This window comes from Magnolia sinica, chromosome 4, assembly GCF_029962835.1.
Source record: "Magnolia sinica isolate HGM2019 chromosome 4, MsV1, whole genome shotgun sequence".
NCBI lineage: Eukaryota > Viridiplantae > Streptophyta > Magnoliopsida > Magnoliales > Magnoliaceae > Magnolia > Magnolia sinica.
In genome coordinates this window covers 39,828,982-39,848,422 of record NC_080576.1, presented here as the reverse complement: position 1 = coordinate 39,848,422, position 19,441 = coordinate 39,828,982, and the positions used below count along the sequence as shown (strand labels likewise).

The 19,441-nt window shown below is 37.8% G+C and overlaps 1 long non-coding RNA gene across 1 annotated transcript; it reads left to right on the top strand.

The window, feature by feature from the left end:
- The first annotated feature begins 735 nt into the window (after window positions 1-735).
- On the top strand, window positions 736-15,820 carry LOC131244466 (uncharacterized). The gene is made up of 4 exons (XR_009170306.1): window positions 736-852; window positions 1,543-1,879; window positions 2,458-2,508; window positions 15,751-15,820. It is a non-coding gene; the product is annotated as an uncharacterized LOC131244466 (long non-coding RNA).
- Window positions 15,821-19,441: the final 3,621 nt, after the last annotated feature.

Here is a 19,441-nt window from a genome sequence, read left to right as displayed (position 1 = left end):
GTTTAGGTTTAGGGATTTGAGAATACATTTAGGTTTTAGGTTTAGGTTTAGGTTTTAGGTTTTAGGTTAAGGTTATAGGTTTAGGTTTAGGTTTAGGTTTAGGTTATAGGTTAAGGTTTTAGGTCATAGGTTTTGGTTTAGGTTAAGGTTATAGGTATAGGTTAAGGTTTAGGTTTAGGTTATAAGCTATAGGTTTAGGGAATTGAGAAAAGGTTAAGGTTTAGGTTTAGGAAATCAGGTTCGGGATCGGGTTTAGGTTTGGGTTTTCAAGCTTAAGTTTAGGTTTAGGTTAGAGAGTTGAGATTAGGATTACATGTAGGTTTAGGTTTAGGGATTTGAGAGTACATTTAGGTTTTAGGTTTAGGTTTAGGTTTTAAGTTTTAGGTTTTAGGTTAAGGTTATAGGTTTAGGTTAAGGTTTAGGTTTAGGTTTAGGTTTAGGTTATAGGTTAAGGTTATAGGTTAAGGTTTTAGGTCATAGGTTTTAGTTTAGGTTAAGGTTATAGGTTTAGGTTTAGGTTTAGGGAATTGAGAATAGGTTAAGGTTTAGGTTTAGGAAATCGGGTTCGGGTTTTCAAGTTTAAGTATAGGTTTAGGTTAGGGAGTTGAGATTAGGATTAAGTGTAGGTTTTGGTTTAGGGATTTGGGAATACATTTAAGTTTTAGGTTTAGGTTTAGGTTTTAGGTTATAGGTTAAGGTTATAGGTTTAGGTTAAGTTTAAGGTCGAGGTTTAGGTTTAGGTTTAGGTTAAGGTTGAGGTTTAGGTTATAGGTTAAGGTTTTAGGTCATAGGTTTTGGTTTAGGTTAAGGTTATAGATTTAGGTTAAGGTTTAGGTTTAGTTTTAGGTTTAGGTTAAGGTTTAGGTTTAGGTTATAAGCTATAGGTTTAAGGAATTGAGAATAGGTTAAGGTTTAGGTTTAGGAAATCGGGTTCGGGTTCAGGATCGGGTTTCTGTTTGGGTTTTCAAGTTTAGGTTTAGGTTTAGGTTAGGGAGTTGAGATTAGGATTAGGTGTAGGTTAGGTTTAGGGATTTGAGAATACATTTAGGTTTTAGGTTTAGGTTTAAGTTTTAGGTTTTAGGTTAAGGTTATAGGTTTAGGTTAAGGTTTAGGTTTAAGTTATAAGTTAAGGTTTTAGGTCATAGGTTTTGGTTTAGGTTAAGGTTATAGTTATAGGTTAAGGTTTATGTTTAGGTTTAGGTTAAGGTTTAGGTTAAGGTTTAGGTTTAGGTTATAAGCTATAGGTTTAGGGAATTGAGAATAGGTTAAGGTTTAGGTTTAGGAAATCGGGTTCGGGTTCGAGATCGAGTTTAGATTTGGACTTTCAAGTTTAGGTTTAGGTTTAGGTTTGGGAGGTGAGATTAGGATTAGGTGTAGGTTTAGGTTTAGGGATTAGAGAATACATTTAGGTTTTAGGTTTAGGTTAAGGTTTTAGGTTATAGGTTAAGGTTTAGGTTATAGGTTTAGGCTAAGGTTAGGTTATAGGTTATAAGTTTAGGTTATAGGTTATAGGTTAAGGTTTTGGTTTAGGTTTAGGTTAAGGTTTAGGTTTAGGTTATAAGGTATAGGTTTAGGGAATTGAGAATAGGTTAAGGTTTAGGTTTACGAAATTGGGTTCGGGTTCGGGATCGGGTTTAGGTTTGGGTTTTTAAGTTTGGGTTTAGGTTTAGGTTAGGGAGTTGAGATTAGGATTAGGTGTAGGTTTAGGTTTAGGGATTTGAGAATACATTTAGGTTTTGGTTTTAGGTTTAGTTTTAGATTATAGGTTAAGGTTTAGGGTAAGGTTAGGTTAGAGGTTATAAGTTTAGGTTATAGGTTATAGGTTAAGGTTTTAGGTCATAGGTTTTGGTTTAGGTTAAGGTTATAGGTTTAGGTTAAGGTTTAGAATTAGGTTTAGGTTAAGGTTTAGGTTTAGATTATAAGCTATAGGTTTAGGGAATTGAGAATAGGTTAAGGTTAAGGTTTAGGAAATCCAGTTCGGGTTCGGGATCGGGTTTGGGTTTGGGTTTTCAAGTTTAGGTTTAGGTTTAGGTTAGGGAGTTGAGATTAGGATTAGGTGTAGGTTTAAGTTTAGGGATTTGAGAATACATTTAGATTTTAGGTTTAGGTTTAGGTTTTAGGCTTAGGTTATAAGCTTTAAGGTTATAAGAATTGAGAATAGGTTAAGCTTTAGGTTTAGGAAATCGGGTTTAGGTTCGAGATCAGGTTTAGATTTGGGTTTTCAAGTTTAGGTTTAGGTTTAGGTTAGGGAGTTGAGATTAGGATTAGGTGTAGGTTTAGGTTTAGGTTAGGGAGTTGAGATTAGGATTAGGTTTAGGTTTATGTTTACGGATTTGAGAATACATTTAGGTTTTAGGTTTAGGTTCAGGTTTAGGTTATAGGTTAAGGTTTAGGTTATAGGTTAAGGTTAAGCTTAGGTTATGGGTTATAAGTTTGGGTTATAGGTTATAGGTTAAGGTTTTAGGTCATAGGTTTTGGTTTAGGTTAAGGTTATAGGTTTAGGCTAAGGTGTAGGTTTAGATTATAAGCTATAGGTTTAGGGAATTGAGAATAGGTTAAGGTTTAGGTTTAGGAAATCGGGTTCGGGTTCGGGATCGGGTTTGGGTTTGGGTTTTCAAGTTTAGGTTTAGGTTTAGGTTAAGGAGTTGAGATTAGGATTAGTTATAGGTTTAGGTTTAGGGATTTGAGAATACATTTAGGTTTTGGGTTTAGGTTTAGTTTTAGGTTATAGGTTATGGTTTAGGTTTTAGGTTTAGGGTATGGTTAGGTTAGAGGTTATAAGTTTAGGTTATAGGTTATAGGTTAAGGTTTTAGGTCATAGGTTTTGGTTTAGGTTAAGGTTTAGATTTAGGTTTAGGTTAAGGTTTAGGTTTAGATTATAATCTATCGGTTTAATGAATTGAGAATAGGTGAAGGTTTAGGTTTAGGAAATAGGGTTCGAGTTCAGGATCGGGTTTGAGTTTGGGTTTTCAAGTTTATGTTTAGGTTTAGGTTTGGGAGTTGAGATTAGGATTAGGTGTAGGTTTAGGTTTAGGGATTTGAGAATACATTTAAGTTTTAGGTTTAGGGTTAGGTTTTAGGTTTAGGGTTAGGTTTTAGGTTATAGGTTAAGGTTTAGGTTTTAGGTTTAGGCTAAGGTTAGGTTATAGGTTATAAGTTTAGGTTATAGGTTATAGGTTAAGGTTTTAGGTCATAGGTTTAGGTTTACGTTTAGGTTTAGGTTAAGGTTAGGTTTAGGTTATAACCTATGGGTTTCGGGAATTGAGAATAGGTTAAGGTTTAGGTTTACGAAATCGGGTTCGGGTTTGGGATGGGGTTTAGGTTTGGGTTTTCAAGTTTAGGTTTAGGTTTAGGTTAAGGAGTTGAGATTAGGATTAGGTGTAGGTTTAGGTTTAGGGATTTGAGAATACATTTAGGTTTTGGGTTTAGGTTTAGTTTTAGGTTGTAGGTTAAGGTTTTGGTTTTAGGTTTAGGGTAAGGTTAGGTTAGAGGTTATAAGTTTAGGTTATAGGTTATAGGTTAAGGTTTTAGGTCGTAGGTTTTGGTTTAGGTTAAGGTTATAGGTTTATGTTTAGGTTTATTTTAAGGTTTAGATTTAGATTATAAGCTATAGGTTTAGGGAATTGAGAATAGGTTAAGGTTTAGGTTTAGGAAATCGGGTTCGGGTTCGGGATCGGGTTTAGGTTTGGGTTTGCAAGATTAGGTTTAGGTTTAGGTTTTGGCGTTGAGATTAGGATTAGGTGTAGGTTTAGGTTTAGGGATTTGAGAATACATTTAGGTTTTAGGTTTAGGTTTAGGTTTTAGGTTATAGGTTAAGGTTTAGGTTATAGGTTTAGGGTAAGGTTAGGTTATAGGTTATAAGTTTAGGTTATAGGTTATAGGTTAAGGTTTTAGGTCATAGGTTTAGGTTTTTGTTTAGGTTAGGTTTTGGTTTAGGTTTAGGTTAAGGTTTAGGTTTAGGTTATAAGGTATAGGTTTAGGGAATTGAGAATAGGTTATGGTTTAGGTTTACGAAATCGGGTTCATGTTCGGTATCGGGTTTAGGTTTGGGTTTTCAAGTTTGGGTTTAGGTTTAGGTTAGGGAGTTGAGATTAGGATTAGGTGTAGGTTTTGGTTTAGGGATTTGAGAATACATTTAGATTTTGGGTTTAGGTTTAGTTTTAGGTTATAGGTTAAGGTTTAGGTTTTAGGTTTAGGGTAAGGTTAGGTTAGAGGTTATAAGTTTAGGTTAAGGTTTTAGGTCATAGGTTTTGGTTTAGGTTAAGGTTATAGGTTTAGGTTAAGGTGTAGATTTAGGTTTAGGTTTAGATTATAAGCTATAGGTTTAGGGAATTGAGAATAGGTTAAGGTTTAGGTTTAGGAAATCGGGTTCGGGTTCGGGATCGGGTTTGGGTTTGGGTTTTCAAGTTTAGGTTTAGGTTTAGGTTAGGGAGTTGAGATTAAGATTAGGTGTAGTTTTAAGTTTAGGAATTTGAGAATACATTTAGATTTTAGGTTTAGGTTTAGGTTTTAGGCTTAGGTTATAAGCTTTAGGGTTATAAGAATTGAGAATAGGTTAAGGTTTAGGTTTAGGAAATCGGGTTCGGGTTCGAGATCAGGTTTAAGTTTGGGTTTTCAAGTTTAGGTTTAAGTTTAAGTTAGAGAGTTGAGATTAGGATTAGGTGTAGGTTTAGGTTTAGGGATTTGAGAATACATTTAGGTTTTTGGTTTAGGTTTAGGTTTAGGTTATAGGTTTAGGTTTAGGTTTAGGTTTTAGATTTAGGTTAAGCTTAGGTTATGGGTTATAAGTTTGGGTTATAGGTTATAGGTTAAGGTTTCAAGTCAAAGGTTTTGGTTTAGGTTAAGGTTATAGGTTTAGGTTAAGGTTTAGGTTTAGATTATAAGCTATAGGTTTGGGGAATTGAGAATTGGTTAATATTTAGGTTTAGGAAATCGGGTTCGGGTTCGGGATCGGGTTTGGGTTTCGGTTTTCAAGTTTAGGTTTAGGTTTAGGTTAAGGAGTTGAGATTAGGATTAGTTATTGGTTTAGGTTTAGGGATTTGAGAATACATTTAGGTTTTGTGTTTAGGTTTAGTTTTAGGTTATAGGTTATGGTTTAGGTTTTAGGTTTAGGGTATGGTTAGGTTAGAGGTTATAAGTTTAGGTTATAGGTTATAGGTTAAGGTTTTAGGTCTCCTGAGGCAGGTTCCGATCCTGGGATCCTACAAGGAGGATTTCCATAACAATATAATAATTTCCAATACGAGCATACCCAAGATCATAACAAGTAAATATGAGTAAAAAAAGCACATATCACAAAAGTTCCACTATGAATTTGAACTTTTACATGTTTACATGCCCAATAGGACATACATAAGATAATAGAAGAAAGAAAGAATGATGCAATCGGGTCCTCAAGTTCGGGATCGGGTTCTGGGTTTGGGCATAAGTTATAGAAGCTTAGAGGGTGGTGTAGTGTGTGATAATAGTGCGAGTTGATAATAGGATTAGGTGTAGGTTTAGGTTTAGGAGACATGCTCAATGAGAATATCATTCTAGCCTTACCATTTAGGCTTATTATAGGTGATGCAAGGTTTAGGCCATAGGCAATGCATGAAGGCTTACATAGGCAATACTAATAGCGATGCAATAGGCTCATATATGTCAAGGTATATTTATCATAAGGAAATCAGGTCCATTAGGTTTAGGTTTAGGTTAGCGTTATAGGTTTGTTGTTTTCTTGGACAACCAATTAGGTTCAAGGTTAGCAATGTTACATAGGTTATAAGCCACACCCCTCCAACCGATACATTTCGGGAATTCGCGACCTAATAGTATAAGCCCTCGTGCGCTCATAGGTATTCCACTCGGGTTCACGGCGTTGGGCAGATCCTTGGTAAGAGGTTTTGGGAATTTCACCCATGGGCATCCTTATGCTCAAGTAACATTTAGGTTGGCCATCCACGATGTTTAGAGGTACAACCCCGATAGGGTGATAATGCTCATATATTATGCAATGCCAGATGCAACACAATCAATTATGCATCAATTCCAAGCATCAAAAACCACACACGCAGTGTCGTCCAAGCATACAATGATGCACATGGGTTATGGGTTTAGGCGCATCATGCGGCGATATACAAAGTAAATTACATTCCTCCTTCCAAGAAGGAACCAAGTTATAGGACAATATCCATAAGGTTTAGTGGTTTACAGGGTAGCCCATAAGTTTAGGGTCTAAGTTAGGCTTAGAGGTTATAAGTTTTTTATAGGATAGGTTAAGGAACATTTTTTAGGCATATCTACCATTTATGGATTAAAAGGCCCAAGGCCTATATTTAAGGTAACCATATACATATATTCCTCATAATAGGCCATAAAAAGATATAATACCACTTTTAACAACATGGACTCTAGGGCAGCCCGTGTACACAATATACGGTCCAAAAATAGGTTTAAGTTTGGATGAAATGGGCCTCACTACATCAGCCCAATAACTAGTAATTTAAGTGGGCAACCGAGGGCCCAATACTATCCTTACCTCAGTCCACAAGTCCATCAAAATGATGGAAGTCGGCCCAATATATGGTTGGGCCAAGCTGGGATGTCCCTGCCCAATCTAGGCTCACTGGATGTCCTCATAAGATGGGGTCCTCATAAGATCACTAAAAGCGACCCAAAAGACACAAGTTCTCAATACGGTGAGCCCTACAGCCAAATAAAGTTGTAACCATAAAATTGTACATTGAAGGCCCTTTGATAAACTTTTGGCCCGTTTGACTTTCTGGAAATTAGTTGAGTATGTGGAAATAATCTCATGAAGGCCAACTATACTCACTATGGAGAGTGTTTATATATCATGAAAAGATCAAGTAGGCCTACGACTGGAGTCCAGCAACAACCCAAGGCAGAGAGTGCTTCCACAATCGGGCGATCTAAGGCGGCTGGACCAAACATGCATTAAGTTGTAGGTTCTACATACATGCACATTGAGCCTTAAATAAATAGCCTAAGGTCTATAGTGTGTTGGGCCTTTAACCACCCATAGAGAAACCTATGGCTTACCTTAGGATTTCACCCAGGTTTAGACATCCAACCTCAACTGGTTTCCAAGAGGTAGCTTACCACTACCCATATAATGAAAGATCTGAGGCCTAAGCAATGTGTGGACTAGTAGGCCATACACCAAGCCCAACTCATAAGCCATATAGTGGGCCCTCAAGTAAGGTTTAGGCCCAACCACAAAGGTCATAATTCCACATATTGTGGTGGGCTTCATGGGCAGCCCAGTAATTCATTTACATGGGCAAGTTTCACATTTAACACAAGTGAGTTGGGCCTCACTTTTGGCCTAAGTACAGGGTCAGTTTAATGGGCAGCCAAGGGCCCGACTTCTTGTCTATCATTGCCCCTAAGCCCCTCACAATAGATAGGAGAGTATAGGCTCAAGATCAATGGGCCTATCCAAAAGAACTGAGTCCACAAGGCCTACTTGCTAACACAAACATGCATATACTATATCACATAATGGGCCCTAAAGAAATGGGCCAAAACAAAAGTCATCCAATTCATACATTATGGTGGGCTTAAGCCCATAAACCCAAGAATACACATAGGCAAGGCCTATACTGACCTTTTAGCAAGGCCCTCCACACTATACATTTATGTGAGGGCCCGCAAGTCAGCCCATAATTAAGCATTTTGAGGGCATCACGGCTAATAAATAGGTCAGCCTGTTAGACGGCTTTGGGGTTAAGGTCAGGCCCTACACGTTTGGGCTCAAGAAATAGGTTTCCACCCATTGGGCCTACAAACTACCAAAAATCTGGTTAAGGACATCACCACAAAGGTGGGCCTTAAGAGGAACTAATTACGCCCAAAAATATCAAGGAAATAAGGCAAGGAGTATGTGCAACACTCCCTTAAATCTGGTGGGGTCAATTATGGAGCAAATTTGGGCCCCTTGTTGGAATTTCAGCCCACCCACTTTAGGCCTGCTGGAATCCAGAAATTTATGTAATTTAGATGGGTTACTAGCCCATGGTGACCCACACATATCATAGTGGGTCCCACCGGATGAGAGAGGAATGCACAACACATATTAGAAGTGGGTCATGCCACTGGAATACAGGCCCAGCAACAGCCCAAGGTAGGGGCATCCCGTGGTGGGTAGTCCTACGGGCCTGAGTATCTGGCCCAAAACTGACCCAAGTTTGCAGGCCACACCACGGTCAGTACAGGGGCCCGATGGCCATGAAAATTTATAATATGGTCCTCCCATAGGTGGACCACGAATCTTCAAAATTTTGTGATTTTTGGATGGTCAAAAGTATTTTAATTAATTTAAATAAAACAGACCATCAAGAAAATCTGGTGAATCGGGATGCCTGAACGTGGTGAGCCAGTCCAGCACTTGGCACGGTGTGCACGGGACTCCATTGGCCCCAAAAATTTGTAGGTGAGTCCCACCATGGGTGGAATACCTCTCTATAAATTTTCATGATTTTATGATACTCAAAAGTATTTAAATTAATTTAAAGAATACAATCTATATAGGGTGAAATATTGCTGGAATATAACTGTCCTGAATTTGGGCCATCCAATGGGTGGGTTCTTCAAGTTGGGATCTAGAAATATGGCCCAACTTCTTAGAAATTATTTTTTATAATATTATTTTTATGGGACTATGCTGCTGGACTGCACAGCAGAAATTTCTGGCAGTCCAGTATGTTGGCTCCCCCTTTTGGATGCCCAAATAGGATTCCTTGGCCCTGAAATTATGTGCCTACTATAGGTGGGACACCTCCCTACAAAAATTTAGGATTTTGGGATATTCAAATGGGAACTCATGAAATTCATGGACAGCAAGGTCCAGATTTTTATTTTTCCTGCTGCAGTGCACCCCAGTTGAGTGGGCCCAGGTCTATGTAAATTTGATAAAAGCAAGACCAACCTTCCTATACAAGTACGTGATTCCAAAAGGCATTTTAGGCTGATATTTATGAGTTTCCAGCAAACAGTGTAGCTGGACAGTCCAGAAAAATCTGGACCGTCCACCCTCCTTGGCCCACCCTTTTGGGTGATCAAATAGGGACATTTGAAGCTGAGGTTTAGCATACTTTTAGGTGGGGTCCATACCTCAAAGAGAAGTCTAAGAAATCAGGAAAAATGAGACCACAAACAAGGCCTACAGCACATACATTACAACATAAAAAAAATTCCAGCAATCTGGACAACAACATGTTGCTGTCTAGATCAGCCCAAAAATTAATAAATGGGAAATAAATCATAGATTCCACAAGGTGGGGTCCACCCTGATGTGTCACACAACTCCCAAGCCCAGCACCTCCCCAAGAAAATCTATAAAATCAGGCCCAAAGGCTTTCCAAATCAAGCAGCAAAACTAGGCAGCACAGTTGGGCCTGGGTGTCCAACAACTTGGGCCTGGATGTCCCAAAATTTAAAAATTCTGGTTGCATGGCACATCAGGTGGGCCACATAATCATTACATCCAAACCATAGAAAGTGGAGAAGAGAAGGATAAAGGAAATCTCATCAAGATGGGGTCCATGGAGAATGGCCCCATCAAGATGCAAGTGATGGCTAAAAAGACCTTATCCAAGGAGTGGTGGACCTTCACCATTGATGTGGTGAGTCCTACACTCTCCATATGAAGCAACAAAAGATCTATGACAATAAGAATCATGCAATCTATCCTACATGCTCACCCACTTGTTGGATCTTCAAGATTCTTCAACCACCATGCTCCTTAAGCTTCAAGGAAGGAGGTTCAATGGTGATGATGGATCTTTGATGGTTAGATCTAGGGGAAAGAAGAGGAAAGAGGGCTGGAAAAATTCAGCAATGGAGGACATTTGCAAAGAGGAGAAGAGAGAAATGAAGAAAGAGAGAGGGAGATGAGAGAGTTTCTAAGGTTGAAATGATTGCTTTCTTAGAAAAAGATGAATTTTTGAAAAGAGAAATAATCATTGCTCATGGGATAGGGTGGCTCATCATTGCCTAGAGAAGCTAATCTCATCATGGTTTTCTTGAGAAAAGAAGCCATCATTGCTAGCCTAAAGGTGGCTTACATGGGGAATAGTGCACATGGGGAAATATGCAATCAGGTGGGTCCCACCAAAAATGCAATCAACGGTCCAAATAATGCGCGGCCCATAACTTTTGATGGACATGCCGGATTTACGCATGAGACACGACGCTGGAACCGCGGCGATGATGCGGTCGCAATAGCATAGGTCTTGGGTCAATCCGAGTCGGGTCTACGTGACTAAACTCGAGGGTGACCGCAATCACTATCCGAAGGTCGCGGGTCGCCGAAATTTGACCGGTAGGACCGCGGGACCAAAATACACGAGATGCATACTCACACACACACATGCAAACATGTGAACTCGGGTCAGGTTTTAGGTTATAGGTTATAGGTTAAGGTTTTAGGTCATAGGTTTTGGTTTAGGTTAGGTTATAGGTTTAGGTTAAGGTTTAGATTTAGGTTTAGTAAAGGTTTAAGTTTAGATTATAAGCTATAGGTTTAATGAATTGAGAATAGGTTAAGGTTTAGGTTTAGGAAATCGGGTTCGAGTTCGGGATCGGGTTTGGGTTTGGGTTTTCCAGTTTAGGTTTAGGTTTATTTTAGGGAGATGAGATTAGGATTAGGTGTAGGTTTAGGTTTAGGGATTTGAGAATACATTCAGGTTTTAGGTTTACATTTAGGTTTTAGGTTATAGGTTAAGGTTTAGGTTTTAGGTTTAGGCTATGGTTAGGTTATAGGTTATAAGTTTAGGATATAGGTTATAGGTTAAGGTTTTAGGTCTTAGGTTTAGGTTTAGGTTTAGGTTAGGTTTAGGTTTTGGTTTAGGTTAAGGTTAGGTTTAGGTTATAAGCTATACATTTCGGGAATTGAGAATAAGTTAAGGTTTAGGTTTACGAAATCGGGTTCGGGTTCGGGATCGGGTTTAGGTTTGGGTTTTCAAGTTTAGGTTTAGGTTTAGGTTAGGGAGTTGAGATTAGGATTAGGTGCAGGTTTAGGTTTAGGGATTTGTGAATACATTTAGGTTTTGGGTTTAGGTTTAGTTTTAGGTTATAGGTTAAGGTTTTGGTTTTAGGTTTAGGGTAAGGTTAGGTTATAGGTTAAGGTTTTAGGTCATAGGTTTTGGTTTAGGTTAAGGTTATAGGTTTAGGTTAAGGTTTAGATTTAGGTTTAGGTTATGGTGTTGGTTTAGATTATAAGCTATAGGTTTAGAGAATTGAGAATAGGTTAAGGTTTAGGTTTAGGAGATCGGGTTCGGGTTCGAGATCGTGTTTGGGTTTAGGTTTTCAAGTTTAGGTTTAGGTTTAGGTTAGGGAGTTGAGATTAGGATTAGGTATAGGTTTAGGTTTAGGGATTTGAGAATACATTTAGGTTTTGGGTTTAGGTTTAGTTTTAGGTTATAGGTTATGGTTTGAGTTTTAGGTTTAGGGTAAGGTTCGGTTAGAGGTTATAAGTTTAGGTTATAGGTTATAGGTTAAGGTTTTAGGTCGTAGGTTTTGGTTTAGGTTAAGGTTATAGGTTTAGGTTAAGGTTTAGATTTAGGTTTAGGTTAAGGTTTAGGTTTAGATTATAAGCTATAGGTTTAATGAATTGAGAATAGGTTAAGGTTTAGGTTTAGGAAATCAGGTTTGAGTTCGGGATCGGCTTTAGGTTTGGGTTTTCAAGTTTAGGTTTAGGTTTAGGTTAGGGAGTTGAGATTTGGATTAGGGGTAGGTTTAGGTTTAGGGATTTGAGAATACATTTAGGTTTTAGGTTTAGGGTTAGGTTTTAGGTCTAGGGTTAGGTTTTAGGTTATAGGTTAAGGTTTAGGTTTTAGGTTTAGGCTAAGGTTAGGTTATAGGTTATAAGTTTAGGTTATAGGTTATAGGTTAAGGTTTTAGGTCATAGGTTTAGATTTAGGTTTAGGTTAGGTTTAGGTTTGGGTTAAGGTTAGGTTTAGGTTATAAGCTATGGGTTTCGGGAATTGAGAATAGGTTAAGGTTTAGGTTTACGAAATCGGGTTCGGGTTTGGGATGGGGTTTAGGTTTGGGTTTTCAAGTTTAGGTTTAGGTTTAGGTTAGGGAGTTAAGATTAGGATTAGGTGTAGGTTTTGGTTTAGGGATTTGAGAATACATTTAGGTTTTTGGTTTAGGTTTAGTTTTAGGTTATAGGTTAAAGTTTTGGTTTTAAGTTTAGGTAAGGTTAGGTTAGAGGTTATAAGTTTAGGTTATAGGTTATAGGTTAAGATTTTAGGTCGTAGGTTTTGTCTTAGGTTAAGGTTATAGGTTTAGGTTAAGGTTTAGGTTTAGGTTTAGATTTAGGTTTAGATTTAGATTATAAACTATAGGTTTAGGGAATTGAGAATAGGTTAAGGTTTAGGTTTAGGAAATCGGGTTCGGGTTCGGGATCGGGTTTAGGTTTGGGCTTTCAAGTTTAGGTTTAGGTTTAGGTTAGGGCGTTGAGATTAGGATTAGGTGTAGGTTTAGGTTTAGGGATTTGAGAATGCATTTAGGTTTTAGGTTTAGGTTTAGGTTTTAGGTTATAGGTTAAGGTTTAGGTTATAGGTTTAGGCTAAGGTTAGGTTATAGGTTATAAGTTTAGGTTATAGGTTATAGGTTAAGGTTTTAGGTCATAGGTTTAGTTTTAGGTTTAGGTTAGGTTTTGGTTTAGGTTTAGGTTAAGGTTTAGGTTTAGGTTATAAGGTATAGGTTTATGGAATTGAGAAAAGGTTAAGGTTTAGGTTTACGAAATCGGGTTCGGGTTCGGGATCCGGTTTTGGTTTGGGTTTTCAAGTTTGGGTTTAGGTTTAGGTTTGGGAGTTGAGATTAGGATTAGGTGTAGGTTTTGATTTAGGGATTTGAGAATACATTTAGGTTTTGGGTTTAGGTTTAGTTTTATGTTATAGGTTAAGGTTTAGGTTTTAGGTTTAAGGTAAGGTTAGGTTAGAGGTTATAAGTTTAGGTTATAGTTTATAGGTTGAGGTTTTAGGTCATAGGTTTTGGTTTAGGTTAAGGTTATAGGTTTAGGTTAAGGTGTAGATTTAGGTTTAGGTTAAGGTTTAGGTTTAGATTATAAGCTATAGGTTTAGGGAATTGAGAATAGGTTAAGGTTGAGGTTAGGAAATCCGGTTCGGGTTCGGGATCGGGTTTGGGTTTGGGTTTTCAAGTTTAGGTTTAGGTTTAGGTTAGGGTGTTGAGATTAGGATTAGGTGTAGGTTTAAGTTTAGGGATTTGAGAATACATTTAGATTTTAGGTTTAGGTTTTAGGCTTAGGTGATAAGCTTTAAGGTTATAAGAATTGAGATTAGGTTAAGGTTTAGGTTTAGGAAATCGGGTTCGGTTTCGAGATCAGGTTTAAGTTTGGGTTTTCAAGTTTAGGTTTAGGTTTAGGTTAGGGAGTTGAGATTAGGATTGGGTGTAGGTTTAGGTATTGGGATTTGAGAATACATTTAGGTTTTAGGTTTAGGTTTAGGTTTAGGTTTAGGTTTTAGGTTTAGGTTATGCTTAGGTTATGGGTTATAAGTTTGGGTTATATGTTATAGGTTAAGGTTTTAGGTCATAGGTTTTGGTTTAGGTTAAGGTTATAGGTTTAGGTTAAGGTTTAGGTTTAGATTATAAGCTATAGGTTGGGGGAATTGAGAATAGGTTAAGGTTTAGGTTTAGGAAATCGGGTTCGGGATCGGGATCGGGTTTGGGTTTGGGTTTTCAAGTTTAGGTTTAGGTTTAGGTTAAGGAGTTGAGATTAGGATTAGTTATTGGTTTAGGTTTAGGGATTTGAGAATACATTTAGGTTTTGAGTTTAGGTTTAGTTTTAGGTTATAGGTTATGGTTTAGGTTTTAGGTTTAGGGTATGGTTAGGTTAGAGGTTATAAGTTTAGGTTATAGGTTATAGGTTAAGATTTTAGGTCATAGGTTTTGGTTTAGGTTAGGTTATACGTTTAGGTTAAGGCTTAGATTTTGGTTTAGGTTAAGGTTTAGGTTTAGATTATAAGCTATAGGTTTAATGAATTGAGAATAGGTTAAGGTTTAGGTTTAGGAAATGGGGTTCGAGTTCGGGATCGGGTTTGGGTTTGGGTTTTCAAGTTTAGGTTTAGGTTTATTTTAGGGAGTTGAGATTAGGATTAGGTGTAGGTTTAGGTTTAGGGATTTGAGAATACATTTAGGTTTTAGGTTTACGTTTAGGTTTTAGGTTATAGGTTAAGGTTTAGGTTTTTGGTTTAGGCTAAGGTTAGGTTATAGGTTATAAGTTTAGGATATAGGTTATAGGTTAAGGTTTTAGGTCATAGGTTTAGGTTTAGGTTTAGGTTAGGTTTAGGTTTTGGTTTAGGTTAAGGTTAGGCTTAGGTTATAAGCTATACGTTTCGGGAATTGAGAATAAGTTAAGGTTTAGGTTTACGAAATCGGGTTCGGGTTCGGGATCGGGTTTAGGTTTGGGTTTTCAAGTTTAGGTTTAGGTTTAGGTTAGGGAGTTAAGATTTGGATTAGGTGTAGGTTTAGGTTTAGGTTAGGGAGTTGAGATTAGGATTAGGTTTAGGTTTAGGTTTAGGGATTTGAGAATACATTTAGGTTTTAGGTTTAGGTTTAGGTTTAGGTTATAGGTTAAGGTTTAGGTTATAGGTTAAGGTTAAGCTTAGGTTATGGGTTATAAGTTTGGGTTATAGGTTATATGTTAAGGTTTTAGGTCATAGGTTTTGGTTTAGGTTAAGGTTATAGGTTTAGTTTAAGGTGTAGGTTTTGATTATAAGCTATAGGTTTAGGGAATTGAGACTAGGTTAAGGTTTAGGTTTAGGAAATCGGGTTCGGGTTCGGGATCGGGTTTGGGTTTGGGTTTTCAAGTTTAGGTTTAGGTTTAGGTTAAGGAGTTGAGATTAGGATTAGTTATAGGTTTTGGTTTAAGGATTTGAGAATATATTTAGGTTTTGGGTTTAGGTTTAGTTTTAGATTATAGGTTATGGTTTAGGTTTTAGGTTTAGGGTATGGTTAGGTTAGAGGTTATAAGTTTAGGTTATAGGTTATAGGTTAAGGTTTTAGGTCATAGGTTTTGGTTTAGGTTAAGGTTATAGGTTTAGGTTAAGGTTTAGATTTAGGTTTAGGTTAAGGTTTAGGTTTAGATTATAAGCTATAGGTTTAATGAATTGAGAATAGGTTAAGGTTTAGGTTTAGGAAATAGGGTTCGAGTCAGGATCGGGTTTGGGTTTGGGTTTTCAAGTTTAGGTTTAGGTTTAGGTTTGGGAGTTGAGATTAGGATTAGGTGTAGGTTTAGGTTTAGGGATTTGAGAATACATTTAGGTTTTAGGTTTAGGTTTTAGGTTATAGGTTAAGGTTTAGGTTTTAGGTTTAGGCTAAGGTTAGGTTATAGGTTATAAGTTTAGGTTATAGGTTATAGGTTAAGGTTTTAGGTCATAGGTTTAGGTTTAGGTTTAGGTTAGGTTTTGGTTTAGGTTAAGGTTAGGTTTAGGTTATAAGCTATGGGTTTCGGGAATTGAGAATAGGTTAAGGTTTAGGTTTACGAAATCGGGTTCGGGTTTGGGATGGGGTTTAGGTTTGGGTTTTCAAGTTTAGGTTTAGGTTTAGGTTAGGGAGTTGAGATTAGGATTAGGTGTAGGTTTAGGTTTAGGGATTTGAGAATACATTTAGGTTTTGGGTTTAGGTTTAGTTTTAGGTTGTAGGTTATGGTTTTGGTTTTAGGTTTAGGGTAAGGTTAGGTTAGCGGTTATAAGTTTAGTTTATAGGTTATAGGTTAAGGTTTTAGGTCATAGGTTTTGGTTTAGGTTAAGGTTATAGGTTTAGGTTAAGGTTTAGGTTTAGGTTTAGGTTAAGGTTTAGATTTAGATTATAAGCTATAGGTTTTGGGAATTGAGAATAGTTTAAGGTTTAGGTTTAGGAAATCGTGTTCGGGTTCGGGATCGGGTTTAGGTTTTGGCTTTCAAGTTTAGGTTTAGCTTTAGGTTAGGGCGTTGAGATTAGGATTAGGTGTAGGTTTATGTTTAGGGATTTGAGAATGCATTTAGGTTTTAGGTTTAGGTTTAGGTTTTAGGTTATAGGTTAAGGTTTAGGTTATAGGTTTAGGCTAAGGTTAGGTTATAGGTTATATGTTTAGGTTATAGGTTATAGGTTAAGGTTTTAGGTCATAGGTTTAGGTTTAGGTTTATGTTAGGTTATGGTTTAGGTTTAGGTTAAGGTTTAAGTTTAGGTTATAAGGTATAGGTTTAGGGAATTGAGAATAGGTTAAGGTTTAGGTTTACGAAATCGGGTTCGTGTTCGGGATCGGGTTTAGGTTTAGGTTTTCAAGTTTGGGTTTAGGTTTAGGTTAGGGAGTTGAGATTAGGATTAGGTGTAGGTTTTGGTTTAGGGATTTGAGAATACATTTAGGTTTTAGGTTTATGTTTAGGTTTAGGTTTAAGTTTTAGGTTTAGGTTAAGCTTAGGTTATGAGTTATAAGTTTGGGTTATAGGTTATAGGTTAAGGTTTTAGGTCATAGGTTTTGGTTTAGGTTAATGTTATAGGTTTAGGTTAAGGTTTAGGTTTAGATTATAAGCTATAGGTTTGGGAAATTGAGAATAGGTTAAGGTTTAGGTTTAGGAAATCGGGTTCAGGTTCGGGATCGGGTTTGCGTTTGGGTTTTCAAGTTTAGGTTTAGGTTTAGGTTAAGGAGTTGAGATTAGGATTAGTTATTGGTTTAGGTTTAGGGATTTGAGAATACATTTAGGTTTTGTATTTAGGTTTAGTTTTAGGTTATAGGTTATGGTTTAAGTTTTAGGTTTAGGGTATGTTTGGTTAGAGGTTATAAGTTTAGGTTATAGGTTATAGGTTAAGGTTTTATGTAACGCCCTAAAATTCAGGGGTCGAGCATAACTCAGCTCCCGAGTTTAAAAACATCACTTATGCAACATATTTAATGATGGATGTAGGTTGTCTGTATTAGTGCATAAAACATGGAATAGATTAAGCCAAAGCACAGATATAATTCAGGGATAAGTGAAGAAAGCAAGCGGAAGACTTATAGAAATATATGTGTACAAGTGCAAATCGCTGAAGTACATATACATACCAGGTCGTAATGTAAGTGTTACTATCAAAATTACAAGTATCAAGTTACATCATTTAATTCTCAAAAATAATCCCAGAATCCCGCGCATCAGAACAAGGCTCGCTAGAACCCGTCTGAAAACTGCATATAAGAGAAAGCTGCCTCATCATCATTCATCTCCCGCTCTGCCTCAGAAGTCGCATCAACATCTGCAACATCAGAACCTAAGATAGAGTCTGGTGGGTGTTTAACACTACCCCAGAACGTGGGAGTGAGTGATCAACTCAGAGGAACAATAAAGCACAGGTTAACATGTTATCAATTCAGTCAAGCAGTAATGATAAAGCAGAATAAGTAAACAAGTCCTAAGTACTCTTGTTAATGCAAGGATGTATGCAGAATGATGTGTGCCCTCACGTGTACACCCTCAGCGTCTTCATCTTACGTTACGCATGACACCACCTCAAAGTGCGCCACATCTACAAAGCACATGCAAATGCGGTGCATGAATATGATTACCAAGTTGTTATTAGTCATTTTCATACAACAAGATTGGGAAGCTAAGATACCTTCCTCATATCACCATCCAAACAGTAATCAATTCTAGGGTCGTCAATCCTAGACATCTCATACGATCATATGGTTGTAGGTCGTTGCAGAGGGCTCGTCACCAATCAATGCACGCCTATCATACCTTCGTTACTACACCAAGGCTCGTCACCTCAATGCGGTATTCAGGCATGCTCGAGGTCACTACAAAGGGCTTGTCACCAATCAATGTAGGCCGACAGCACGAATATAGTGTCCCATACCACCATAATCGGCTCACGAGTTTGGTTGCTCACTGGTCACTACGGGGAGGCTCGTCACCCCAGCGTAGGCCGACAGCTCGACCACGGTGTCCCATACCACTATGTCCGGCTCATGAGTCTTAGCGGATCAAGGTACCATGGTTAATAGGATTTCATTGGTAAGTTCGGTACCTTAGATTCAAGCAGTAGTGTCCATACATGGTAAACATACATCAGACAATCGAGTTACTTGACGAACTCGACTAGCACGAGCGCACGTTGGGTTGAACGACATAGAGTGCACAAACACTCCGCGTGGCCAAACCACTGCCAACAACTCTAATACGACTCAGGTTCGTCTAATCACGTCCTTCGTGGCGAAAGCAATCTCAGCCACAACCTTAAGGCAGATTACCGATTTCCTGGACTAATGCATAGTCCCACACACATTACACTACAACAGATATTCGTATTGAATGTAGAACAGTAATGGAGCAACAACTCAAATCATATGGTACGCAAGCATTTGAAGAATATCAACTTAACATAAAAGTAAGCATAAGTAAGACTTGAAATTAAATAACAAGGAATGTAACTTACATGAATGAAATCATACACATCAATAGGAGTGTTGAGAATCACTTCTCAACGCCCGCAAATAGTGTAATAAGTTACATTTTAGATCATTCAGACATTTCTACAAACACTTAGAATACATAGTTCAACATACATGACGTATGTTGAAATACATGCATTTGGACAATTCCTTTTACCAAGGAGTTGCCGCACATACCATTAGCATAAGTACACGACAATAAATCATGGCAATCTCATGTTCATATTTTACACGCATACGGTACTTTATACATACACATAGAATACACAAATCTCAAAATAACACATGCATATCAGGAACGTAAAGCAAACATAACATTTGGCATGTGAAATTGCATCCATAACAAGAATAAACCATTCACTGGCATTGAAAGCCTTGAAAACCATAACCTATACACTATTCTAAGCTCTAACACAGATTAGGGTTAGGTTAACTTACCCAAAGATGAACTCAGAATCGTCGAAATAACGATTCAAAGTGAAGGTTAAAGGATGAAGAAGAACAGGAAAGAATCTAAGATGATTCACCAACTTCTCTCTCACTTTCTCTCTCTTTTCCTTTCTCTTTCTTAGGTAGGGTTAGGAAATTCGTATGGAAAAGAGTGCTAGGGTTTCAAGGTCTATAAATAGGCCTAAAATTGATGAAAATAACCACAGGGCCAAGGTATACTTAGGGTATAACCAAAACCTGCCTCTCACGATCCAACGAAGCACTTCTGGTGGGCCTATAACCATGAAAGGTCAGACTTAAGCTCTTTGACCATGGATCTAGGTCAAGCTGAGTTTTCGTACCGACCGGCTCTTAAGATCAGCCGTGGCGGACCACACTCAATTCAACGGTCACTGAATCTCGATCAGGTCCACAAGCACAAGGACATGCCTGGGCCACCTTCCCTGATCAGAGGGTGAAATTGGGTCAGAATCCAATGGTCAGATTGCTTAAAATCGTCGCATAAGCGACACGACTCAGATTTCATAAAATCTTAATTAATATCCAACC